This window comes from Numenius arquata, chromosome 11 (assembly GCF_964106895.1).
Source record: "Numenius arquata chromosome 11, bNumArq3.hap1.1, whole genome shotgun sequence".
In the NCBI taxonomy this organism is placed as follows: Eukaryota; Metazoa; Chordata; class Aves; order Charadriiformes; family Scolopacidae; genus Numenius; species Numenius arquata.
In genome coordinates, this window is record NC_133586.1 from 39,374,763 (window position 1) to 39,385,068 (window position 10,306).

A 10,306-nucleotide genomic window follows, 5' to 3' on the forward strand; every position below is an offset into this window, starting at 1 on the left:
TTATTTTAACTATGCTGTAACAGTAATTTGGGGAAGAGGGGAAGCTGCTCTGTAGCGGTATCTATCATTACAAAGGAGTACCTGCTGTGTCAGGAGGGGAAAGGCATTCTTCCCCAGGACACTTTATGCATCATTACCTCAAGAAATGAAAGGAAAAGATGAAGATGACACAGGGATCTCCCTCTTCGTTTCCCTGATAAGATACAGGGGCCCCTTTGAAGGAGTTCAAAAGGCAGCCAGGCACACTTGAACTACCGCAGGTACCAGCATTTGGTTTTGAAGAGCTGACTTCAAAGTCTGCTTAAATAAATGAGAAATCATAGCAGATTATTATTGATTTCATCCATCTCCAGCTCCCTCATCTGCAAAGCCTTCCAGGACTCAACATAACATTGTCACGCAAGTGATGTGGGGCTGCGGCGTCTTTTCCCAGTGTGATTTGACATCATCCCTGTGTCAGCCTTCCAACAGCACCAGCTTCCAAGAGGCTTTGATGGCACCAGCCCCTGAAACAAAAGCTGCGTGAGACTGAGACAGCACGGCAGCGAGAAGGAGAATACTGCCAAGAACTTCGGAGGGTTGTCTCCACAGTGGAGGGCTTAAAACCTCAGTGGGACCTACTCCAAGCCTCGTCGATGGTGAGGGAGGTGTGCAGGGGATTTAGGAGCAGTCAGGTGGACCTGTTGTCACCTCTAGTCACCAGGGTCAGTTTTCATTCATCCTTCTAAATCATTTTAAACCTCCCTGAGATTCGCTAGGACACTACGCTGGTGACTGTGGGGTCATGCCTTCCTTTGAGAGTAAAAAGCAGACTGAAGTAGTTCCTCTGTGGCTCTGCACACATCTGCTACGGCTCCCATTTCACCCCCGCCGCCCGTGGTCTTTCTGCTGATAATAACCGCAGCAGCATGATAAAGCAGCCGTCGAAGGACTGGAGACAAAGAAGCAGCATCTGTCTGTCTGTAGAAGGCTAAAGGAGCCCCTTTACCCTCAGAAATGTTGCAATGAAGATGTTACTATTTTTAAGATGGCACCAGTGGAAAAGAAAAACGGGATTTGTTATATTTCTGATGAATTCTGGTATGTTTGGGAGCTGTTTGCAAGAACAAACATCAGGGATCTCAGAAATGTTAACATTTTCAATGTTTCTAATTATATACACAGGTTTGGGGGAAGGTAGGGGTTACAAAACAACAAAACCTTGGCTCTTAAATGTGACTGTATTTAGTGCCCAGGTAACTCGCAGCACACGATTATTGAACAAAGAAAAGGGACTAAAAGTGATATATTTGACTTCGGTAGCAAAAGGCTTCTTCTTGTTTTATCCAAACCAAAGCAGCCGTTAATCTGAGAGAGTTATGGTACCAACCTCTCCTCTAATCTTCCAGGATCATAAAAATTTCAGTTTCTACGTGAGGCTGCTCTACCCACACGTAGTACTTGGGGTTTCTGTGTTTATAAAACAGAACCCGCCTCTCTTCTTCGAAATTGCTTTGGTTTCTGACTCGCCATCTAACCAAATCTATTCCACAGCAGTCAAACTAGCATGTATTTTACAGTACATGAAATAAGTTCCTTTCAAAAAGGCTACATAAAACATTTTCAAGATATTTTTTCAATTTTTCCTAAACAATAAAATAGGAGGAATGATTCATATTTCTTCTCTGTTCTAGTTATTTCAATAGAATTGTTAACAAGACTTAGAGGCGACCATATTTTAAACTAAATTTAATCTCTACACGGCTTTCAACTAAGTGAGGTATAGAAGTATTATATATTAGGTGATGAAAATAATGAAAGCTATGAGAAGAGGCACAGTTAAAAAGACTGTCTGTGGAGAGTTTATGAAGGATGAGATATACCTAGTGATACATTTATATAAAATAATGGAACAGTGCAGAACAGGCTAGACAAGCATTCCCATTCCTTCTTTATTGCTGATAAAGGAAAGGGAATAGCTTTTGAAATTGAAAATTCTAATTTCCTTCAGATTTGGAAAGTGAAATTGCAGCATAACCATTCAAAGCTCATGGGAAGGAATACCTCCAGCTTTGCTGCCAGTTGATCACAGAGCAGCCCAGTCCATCAGCCAGTGTCCAAAACCCACTAAAACTTCCCATGGGTAATGCACCCGGATAGAAAACTGCATCAGGATAAACAAATAGGAGCTAAACGACTTCCTCTTTAAAGAATAAACTCACCACCAGCTAAAGGACTAGGAAAAGTTCCCCCAGACCCTGTATTCCTGTAAGAGTCTTAGAGAGGGTTGAATACAGTGCTGGTAGCTATTAAAGGCAGAGTCTTGACTAGAGTTCTGAGTATATTTTCTTTAAATAAACATTTTTCTTTAAATAAGCATTTTTCTTTCCCCAGGAACATCAAGAATAGTGCATCGTCATCCCTGTTTTAGCTGGAGTTCTCCCCAGAGAGCCTCAAGAAACAGAATTTTCTCCCACTATCTGTAAGTTGTGTTTTCTCCCGCTATCTGTAAGTTTTGGAGCCCTGAGGTACTGCCTGGTCTTTCTGTGTCACACTCGTGACAGCGCCCAGGCCTGTGGCAGCTGCGGAGGGACCAGTTCTGCAGAAAGCAGGCAGCAGAAATCAGGCGTACCTGCCAGTGCAGCGGCTCCACAGTCCCTTCCAGAGCAGTCTCTGCCAGCCAGCACAGGGACAGGCCATGCCGGTACCCCAGCTCTGAGCTCTGACAAGAGCAGCGCCTGCATGCGAAGAGGGAATCATTATCTTTGTGGCAGTAAATGAGAGTATGAGCTGGAGCCAGCGCCTGCCAATCCTGCCGATTGCAGCTGCAGAAGTGTTATTATTTTCCAGTGCTCGTGCTGTGCTGCTCTCTCCGACAGGACGTATTGCTTTATTTCATTACAGTTTTGTTAAGTAGCATGTAGCATTTTCCTGAAATCAATCACGATAACTGCCTCATTTCTTTAATGAACATGTTAATGATTTTGATCCATATTGGGTTCTTTTCTGTTGTTCCCAAAGCAGTGCATTTGCTCAGATCCTTTCACAGCTTGTGAAGTACAGAAATGTGTGTCACTGAATGGTAAATACATTCATTAGTAAGGAGCTGCCCCTTATGAAGGCATCACCTTATGAAATTAGAGTGTCCTTTGTGCTGAGCCTGTTAAATATGACAAGCTTGACTTGGTCTATGCGGTTCGTGAAGGAAAAGCTATTCAAAGCCTTGCAATTTGGGGTTGCAGCTCTAATATAACACTTTACCAGCAGCAGTAGTGAAACCTACTCAACAGCAGTAATTAGGTATGTGATGTGAGGCGGGTAAACACTGCTTCTTGCCCCCTATTTGAATGGTGAAAAAACTGAAAGGCAAAGAGACGAAAAAGAATACCTGAAGATTGATATCTCACAGACCCAGTGAAGTCACTCACTATTTGACACAGGTTGTTGATTCTAACCACACCTTAGTCAGTTTGGGGAAAAAAAAAAAAAAAGCAGTCCCAGGTTAACAAACGGGGAGTGACCATACAGTAATGAAATTTGTAAAGGCTTTCTCCAGCCATATCCTACAGCTTTTTGTAAACCTGCATCCCTAAGAGAGTCAGAACAGTGATGCATGACTTATGGGATGCCCTGAAATATTCTCAACCCAAGACTGGTGAACTGGATCCAAATAAACATCTATTCCCATCCCCATGAAACAGCACCTTTCAGCATGGCTGCCCCCAGCCACAGCTGTCACCAAAACAGCAGGACTCCAGGGTGGCCCTGTACTGTAACGTAATTCTTTCTCAGAAATGCACAGCCAGCGAGGAAAGAGAATCTTCATGTCAAGGTCTTGGCCCCTATTTTCTGGCTGAGACTATCTAAAGTCTTTGTCTACAATGCAGACAAAGGACCCGCATTTATAGCCCACACAGCTATAAATTAGCCATCATGGGTAGGGATTCAGTAGCTGTGTGGCTGCAGCAGCAAGTTCCTCTGAAGGAGCTGGGAAGGATCCTCAGGAAGACTGAGCCCCTCTGTGTCACAGCAGAGCTGGTCCTCCCCCCTGCTAGATTAAAGCTGACTCAGAAAGGTGGACAGAAGCCATAGCCATGCTTTTCACTGCAGCGTGGACGTAGAGTAAAAGGCAGCCCAGTGCCAGGAGTGAAAGCAAGAACCAACAGCTTCTCTCCTGGCACAGCACAGCTGGCTGCCTGCAAGAAAGGGTAAATCTTGACTGGGTGGGAGACAGCAGAGCCTTCTTGGAGCTGAGCTGGGACTGCAAAATGAGCTCCCTTAGGAATAAACTCCACTAATTTCTGGTCCCAAAGCAGTGAGGCTCTGCTTTTTTAATCTTGCCTCCTGAAAGATAATTAAATACATATTTTTTTAAAAGATAGCCACCAGAACAAGCCACTCCTTGCATTTACATCTTCCCCTGGAGATACAATGGGAGAAGGAACCACAGGAGAGATATGAATCACGTAGTGCTATGTTGGAAAGAGCTCAGATACTGGTACAGCTCCCTCTGGGATATATAGAGTCCATGTGAATCCCTCCAGAGTCTTGCTCATTCTCCTGCCCTGCAGTGTGTATAAAAACAACAAGGCTCTGGTTTGATCTCTCTGATGTCACGTTTGAGGTACATCTGGGATGCTGACAGTGTGTACCACTGCGGGACCTTCAGTAGCACGGCCAGGAAAGAAATCCTCCAGCTTCCCCCTCAGTGGTAGCTGGTGGCTTACACCACACGGGTGCTCTGTGACAAGTGCCGAAGTGCCCAGCAAGGAGGCAGTTTTCTTGAATACAAAAAGCAGCTCCAACTGTCAAATAGAAAAGGTGCGATCCTGGTCCCTGGGATGTTAATCTGGTTTCAAACAGAGCAACTGAGTGGAGAAGCAAGTACCCTGACATGTTTTTATAGTGATATTCAGAACAACGCATCTCCTGGTGTTTTGAACAGGATAATACCATTACCGAGTGCAATACTGTTAATCTTGTCTCCACTCTTTCCACTGAAGGGAAGAACATCAAAGCTTTAACATCTGCACCTCCTACCTGGTATCTGTCTACTGTCGCTCTCCTCTCCCCTCCCTGTTCCCTAGTCCATTTTGAGCTGAAACGCTTGCCTTATCACATTCAGCAGTTGTCTGTTGATTAGAAGAATTAAAATAACGTAGGGTTGTGGCTTGGCTTGCAGGACAGAGCATTTCTGAATGTCTGCAAGTCTCTGGCAACCGGAACTGGGTGAAAAGGTTCTCTTTTCATATAATACCTGGGAGTGACTTGGCATTTTTGTCACTCTGGAGGGTGAGCAGACCCTTCACAGGAAAGTTCACAGTCGAACTGCTCCAGCGTTTTATAGAGGTTTTGTGGAGTGTAAAGTAGGATGATATCCAGGAATGAAGTCATATCCCCATGCTTCCTTCTAACAAGCGCTGGCTTGTTTATGTGATCCCCTCTGATAATATACCCCTGGAAACCCCCAGCCAAAATAATTTCTGTGTCGCAATGTAGGGGCTGCACCTGTTTGCTAATGCCCAAATGCATCTATCTCATATTTATCAGCACAACAGCAATAGAAGGAATGAGCTCTTTATGGCGTTGTGCTAACCATGAAACTTTAGAAGTCCTGGCTATTATAAAAGGGCTACAAACATCCAAGAGACAGTTTATTAATACAGCAGGTTGAGCTAATCTAATGCCTACAGTACAATAAAGATAAGAATTTTAAACCCAAGATAGACTGATAAAAGAGCGCATATCCTTGCAACTCTGGATTGAAAACATCAAATCTGCACTGAGTTATGACCACTGCAACAACAAGGATATATTAAATTCTGTTTAGGAACCTCATTTTTAACTTGCTTCTATAATTCAGCAGTCATCTGAATGCAGAACTGAAGATCTTTTGGCCACAGTACTGGCATTCTAGTTTTTGAGTGGGCACAGTGAAAGGTGTGCATGTCAGAAAGGAGATAATTCATTTCTTTCTCCTAAGACGATGCAGGGTATCAGAAATACCAAAATACATGGGGGCATGACCAGACCTGCTGAGAAGGCTGTAACAAAGGGGAAATATATGCTGAGAAACAGAAAGCAGCTTCTCAGAGGAGGATCCATTCATCTGTGGAATGGCCCTACAAGGAATCAAGGGGAACTCATGACTTGAAACAGAACCTGAAGAGACAAAACAGTAACGAGTGCACTGGAGGGAACAAGGAGATTCTGCCCCGGCTGTTCTGTTTTACAGGACTCTTGTGTGGCTGGTGCCATGCCCATTAGTGCTTGTTAATGAGAAGTCTCAGCCAGAGCTCAGACTTGTGGTTTGTCTTTAATAGTGGAGAAGTAGGTTAAAAATTCCAGGGGGGGCACACTAGAGCCTCTAAGGAAAAAGAGAAGGGGCTGCTAACCTGCACATAACAGCTGACATCTTTTGGGGTGTCCTGTGGTGAAGGGTAACTTTAAGACACATTTCCCTAGAAAGCCAATTACCCTCATGCCCCATGGCTCCAAAATTCATAAAGTGCCAGTGGGGTAGAAAGCCCCATTGAACTTTTAAATCACTTGATGAATTTCAACAAAATTTGACAGAAGGGTCAAGGTCTCCATGTTGTTGTACTTGAAAAGTTTTGTGCAAGAAGACAGCAGGTAGAGAGTACCACTTGTGTGAGCTGACACCGGAGAGACAGGCAGAAGGCGTAAGCCCATTAGGAAACCCAGCTTCCCTCATTCTGGGGCTCACTGAACTACTTGCAAATATATTTGTTATGAGTTGCAACTCACAATTCCACAAGGAGCAGCTCAAACACTTCTCAGGGTAGACTCCAAGCTCTGGTGAGCGTGAGCCACTTTGAGACCCTTGAATAAAAGGGTCGCAAGTGTGTGTGTGTGTGTACAAAAAGTGTTTTCTTAAAAAAAAAAAAAAAGATAAATAAATGTCTCTACTAATAATTGATGCAACGCGGACCACAGATTAGTGAAGACATGACCTGACCATAAAATCCATGACAGCAGGTTGCTTTCTGGCATCCTAATCTGGCTGTGATAGATGTTCTGCCTCAGGAGGTCACCTCCACGTTGCTCCTAAATTTAATTTTTTGTCTTGCTGGTTCCTGGGGTATGCATACAACATTGTAAATTTGCTTTGTAGCCCCTTCCTTCTCTTTAGGCTGTTTACTGATGCTGCAGCCCAGAGTTTGTCATCTTCCAAACTGGTTTCAGCAGGAGAAGATCCTTCTTCCAGTTGCACATCTGAGCAATCATCAGGGAAGGAAGCGCAAGACACCACAAGACAACACTAAGAATTGGCTAAAAGTTGCTTTTTTTAATTAACTTCCTTGGAACAAAAAACAACTTTGTCAGTATTTCTTTAGAATCATTCTTGTCCAAACAGTTCAGAAATGCTTATGACCAGTGGAGCAAAGCTTGCGGTCATCCTTCAGTCAATACTTGTACTCTACATTGAAAGCAGTAGATGCTGCTGAAAAATTCCAGGCGCTGTCACCATTAAAAACCCTCCCACACCTGGATTCAGAAGTGAGTACTTCTTTGAGAGTCTGGAATAAATATTTACCCCTGAGAATTGAAAATTTGCTTTTCTCTGAGTATTTAACAGCACTTTCCAAGTAAGGTCTGCCTCCTTAATACACAACTGATGGAAACATAATTATTGTAAGATGAGCACAATTATAATGCTTTTTACTGCAGTAGCAGTATTCAGCTGGCAAATACGACATGTTTTACAAGCCTCTGGGTGCTGCACTTGTCCTGTTTCACAGAAGAGGAAAGCAAGGCTCAGCAGCTTAAGATCAGCTCATCTAGGATTTGACAAAGCTGGAAGAAAGAACTAGCTGAAAAGGATTTTACTTTCTATCCACGATACAAGGAAGTACAATATAACTGCTGTTCTTCAGGGCAAAGTGGGAGAAGTAGCAATTAAAGGTCCCCGGACCAGGGCATACCAGGGACAGTGAGAAGTCAGCACTGGCCTTGTGTTGCTGGTCCGCTGGCAGAGCTGTTTGCTCAGGCACCTCTGTGGGGCTGGGGACTGCAAACTCTTCCACCAGTGCCACTGGAGACAAGAGTTGGGGTCCAGCCACAGCCGGAAGGTTCCCTGGGCCGGTTTGTAAATGAAAGGGGGTGAGGACATGACTGCTGCGCTCACAGCAGGGATGGGCAGTGCAGAAAGCTGCACAAGAAATAGTCCTGAGGTTGACACTGAGAGAGACTCATTTGCGAGGCACCAGGTTCCTTGGGAAAGGCAAGTTTGTACATGATGAGTGTGGCCTCCTGCCACTTGCGTCCCCGTGTCCTAGAGAACAGGGTGACATGTGCTCATGCTATGGACATACCCAGAGCTGCACACACGAGGCAATATCCACAAGGTGTAAAACTCCCCAAGACTGATGCAACTTGCAGGGAAACTTTTGCCTCACAGTTGTTTTCACCTGTGAGGGCTTGAATAATGCTGCAAAGTGCTGCTGCTTTTACTGTGTAGAAACAGCCGTTGATGAGTCAGAACATGGAAATAGCTCTGCTGACAGCGAAACAAAGACCCCGGTCTCCTGCCATAGTGTAGAGGCAGTCACTGTGTTTGGAATAGAGCAGTTCCCAATTATGCATTCCAGCAGACAGAGTGATTGCTCAGAGAACCTAACATTTCTGCAGAACCTTTTTACCTCCCTCAGTCCTTTTGTTCACCTGCAAAACTACCGGCTGTGGAACACATAAAGTCCAGAGGAGAGCAGCAAGAACAAACAGAGGTACATCAAATGAGCCCTGTGAGGAAGGACAGAAAAAAATTACTTTGTTCAGTCTGGAGAGGGTGGAAGAGATGCATGATAATACCCTTTAAATATGTAAATGTGTGGTATAGAAGGTAATAAACTATTATCTCTGTTTGCCAGGAGACAAGAAGTAATAGATTGCAGTACGGGAGATTTATTGGCTAGACATTAGGAAGGGCTTAGAATAGACTGTGCAGGGAGTGCATGAAATCTCCATCACAGAGCCTTGGACGAAGTGAGACACCCTTCCATCAGGAATGGTTTAGCCAAAGGTGTTCCAACTCCCTTCCTTTTATTTCCTATGATCTTTTCTTATACTATTCTTATAGAATCATAGAATCACAGAATGGTTTGGGTTGGAAGGGACCTTAAAGATCCATTGAGTTCCAATCCCCTACCACAGGCAGGGACACCTCCCACTAGACCAGGTTGCTTAAAGACCCATCCAGCCTGGCCTTGAACACCTCCAGGGATGGGGCATCCACAACTTCTCTGGGCAACCTGGGTTAGTGTCCCACTACCCTCAGAGTGAAAAATTTCTTCCTGATATCTAACGTAAATCTCCTCTCTTCCAGTTTGAAGCCATTACCTCTCATCCTACCACTACATGCCCTTGTAAAAAGTCCCTCTCCATCTTTCTTGTAGGCCTCCTTTAGATACTGTAAGGGGCTATAAGGTCACCCCAGAGCCTCCTCTTCTCCAGGCTGAACAACCCCAACTCTTTCAGCCTTTCTTCATAAGAGAGGTGCTCCAGACCTCTGACCATCTTCGTGCCCCTCCTCTGGACCCTCTCCAACAGGTCCACGTCCTTGTTCTGCTGAGGACTCTGAAGCTGGACCCACTACTCCAGATGGGTCTCACCAGACCAGAGTAGAGGGGCAGAATCACGTCCCTTGCCCTGTTGGCCACACTTCTTTTGATGCAGCCCAGGATACAGTTGGCCGCCTGGGCTGCACGCACACATTGCCGGCTCATGTTGAGCTTCTCATCAACCAACACCCCAAAGTCCTTCTCCTCGGGGCTGTTCGCAGTCCATTCCCAATCCATTATAGTATGTACCTGATTAAAATACCCCAGAAAATCTCCTCACTCTCTGAGAAATCTACGAGAAGTGTTTTAATAGCTGCATTTCAGAGAGAGAAGTTCTTGTCAGGCTGTGCTAGCTGCTTGGGCTGCAGTGAGATTAGCTCATGTCCTTTTAATGACATAATTACAAAGACCAAGATTCCAAACAAACTATTGGGTATTAACGACCCAACTCTCACTGATTTAGCATGAAGCCAATTGGAATTTCACACAACGAAGGACTGCAGTGCCAGGCAGACCTTACAAAAACCAATGAACATTATGCTTTAGTAGACGTCTTTGCCACCGTAGCAATCTCATGTTATTGCACTCCTTGAAGCAACAGACAATTTCAATCAGTTCTTGCCATGCTAGTTTTGCTATCTTAGCTTTACTTAATTGGGTACTGCAGGGTTGTCTCGGAGAGTTGAGATCTGCACTTTGAAACCACTAGATTCTTTTATCTAACCTAGGAAAGAGAAATGGGATTT